Here is a 2,941-nt window from a genome sequence, read left to right on the forward strand (position 1 = left end):
TATATATATATATATATATAAAACTGCAAGGTTTTCAATCTCAAAAAAATAGAGAAGCAGTGGATGATCAAAGATAGGAATCAAGATGGGGATTAGTAGCCAATAAGGTTCGGGAGTTTGACCAAAGCTAGACTCTGAAAAGCCTGGCATATAGAGGACATTAAAAACATATTTGGCACATAAAAGGACAAGTGACACAAAATGAAACTTTGAGTTATATATTTTCCTTCTAACTTGTTAGCAGTATTTCTCCTAATAAGTCACAGGTCATTTTGCATAATTTGATTCATATTCAGGCTTTTGGTGGAGAATTAATAAAATTATTTGGATAATCAAACTCTTCCAAAGGTTATTCCAGATTATAAAAAAGTGAATGTTAAATTGAGTTTTCCAATTTAAACATCTACACTTGACACATTCGCAAAATACATGTTCAAAATTTTAAAATTTCATTTTACTTTGGACAATAATATGAATGTAATTGGCTTTTATTTAAGAATAAGAATGTAAGTTTTAGTTTTAAAAACAATCCTTCAATCTGTGCAGCATCACCCTTATTTTAGAGATGGAAAAAATTAAAGCTCAGCGGAGTTGACTAACAAGTCCAATGTCACACAACTAGTAGTGATGCAACAGAATTCAAAACCTTTTTTTCTGGCTTAAAGCTTGTGCTTTGTGGACTAAACATTTCTCACATATATTTATGAAAAAAGTCAAGTATTTGGTTTGTACCAGTTATCTTTGCCTTGGCTTTGACTTATATAATATTAAAGAAGGGAGAAAATATGTACATTCATGTTTTTATAGAAGTTTTGATAATTACTGTGATAACTAGTGCAATGCTATGGTAGCAAAGTTAGGTCAATAACATTTATTTATTTCACATGGTAATAGTTGCTTTGTTGGGAAAGGGAAAACACAAATCATTAGTAATAATATCAGAAACTCAAAAGTAAAATAAAACAAAAAAGGTAAGCGAAAGTAGACATTCTAACCATATAGAATCCTTGTTCTTACAACAACTCAAGTAATTGATTTATGCTAGAGTCGCCCTTTATCCCCAAATGACCATTATTAATTCTACTTATCCCAGAAGTTGGGTTTAAGTCCTATACTGAATACTACCTCTCCTGTTTCCTGATTCTGCTCACTCCCCTTCTTTTTTCAACACTTAAGAAGACTGAGTTGTGTATTTAGTCACACCTTATACCGCAGCCTTCCCTTGAAAATATCCTTGGCTGTGACCAAATATATTTTGCATAGCACCTTTAACAAAAATAACATGGCACCATAATGACTTTACTATCAAAATGGCTCTGCTCACAGATCTCTCTGTCTTCCTGACTCTTCAGAGTGTCTTGTGTAATGTCTGTTTTCCAAGCACATCTCATAATTGAACATAGAAATTATGGATGAGACTTTTATGAAATTGCACAATAACTACCACTTCAAGATATATTGTTGAAATCTGGATATTGGCTTTCTATTTTTATTGTATTCTTGAAGAATACAAAAATACAGTGTTTGTGAGAAAGCATATTATAAAATTTTCTGAATTATGATATAATTCTGCATATAAAATTACATGCATATCACATAAAACATTATTAGTGGTTATGTAGAGAATGTAGGATTGTGCTGATTTTTTTTTGCGAACTTTTATTCCAAACAGCACCATTCAAATTAAAATTTGTTATTATTATTGTTGTTTATTATTATTATTGTTGTTTTAAGGACTACCAAAGTTGAAAAACAGACCATAAAGATATATAAATCCAAATAGAACAAGTTCACTCTGCCATGTTTATCTACTTTATTTATTTTCCAATCCTATACACTAATTATTAAAAGTTGTGGTACATATACACGATGGAACATTATGCACCCATAAAGAAGGACAAAATTATGAAATTTACAGCAACTTGGGTGGACTTAGTGTCTATAATACTGAGTGATCTATCACAGAAACAAAGAATTGAGTATCACATGTTCTCACTCATAAGTGGACCTTGAACAATTATTACTATAGGAAAAGAATTGTCAGAAGTGGGAAATTGCTGGGGCGGGAGAACAGATAGGATTGGCAGTAGTGAGAATTTGCCGGGGCTGGGGGCACACCTCATCAACAAGGGTACCTGCATAATGAACACTTGTATACTTAACCCTGAATTGTACCCACATCTTTAAAAAAAATTTGAAAAGTTGTTATGTTGAAATTTTTATTTAATTATTCTTTTAGTTTTGTCAAAAACTCTTAATAACTTAAAATATACAGGGACTGTCTATTTGAATATTATATTCCTGAGTTTTTCAAGTGTGTAGATTTAGTTCATAAGAGACTCACGTATACTTTTTTCAGCAATAAAACCGCATGATAGTGGAAACATTCCCAAGTAGTGGTGAAGATAGTGCTAATTCTATGTGGCCTGTGAAATGATCACAATGAGTGTGGATTTAAAAAAAGCTAACAAATTTTAATCTGTTGCACATGAATACTGAATCAAATTAGTTGCACTTTTATACGTTGTTATTCAAGAATAGATTGATAATATCTACCAATCCCTTGCCATCTGTCTGAAATTGTTGGTGGGGTGCAGCTACAAATGAAATTGACAACTAGATTTCTCATAGGGATTGTCTGAGGAGAGATATACATTGCACATAAGTTGCATATTTGATGGTACTGTAAAAGCTTAAACTATAAGTTGAGAAATCATTTAATAAAGCCACAGATTAATGAAAATGAAATATATCCTGAGAAAATAAAAACAATTTTAAAAAAGGGGTTTGCTTTCATATCAACTATAAAGATTCACAGATTGATGGACAAAAGCGAGGGAAACGATTTGTGATTCAGGAGAATAAAATGTGCAAAACCAAACCAATCAAAATGCTTCCAGAAGCATCATAGAAACAAGTAATTGTCTTGACTGAAGGTAGA

This window comes from Carlito syrichta, unplaced genomic scaffold (assembly GCF_000164805.1).
Source record: "Carlito syrichta isolate Samal-C Ts95f unplaced genomic scaffold, Tarsius_syrichta-2.0.1 Scaffold308079, whole genome shotgun sequence".
Classification (NCBI taxonomy): Eukaryota; Metazoa; Chordata; class Mammalia; order Primates; family Tarsiidae; genus Carlito; species Carlito syrichta.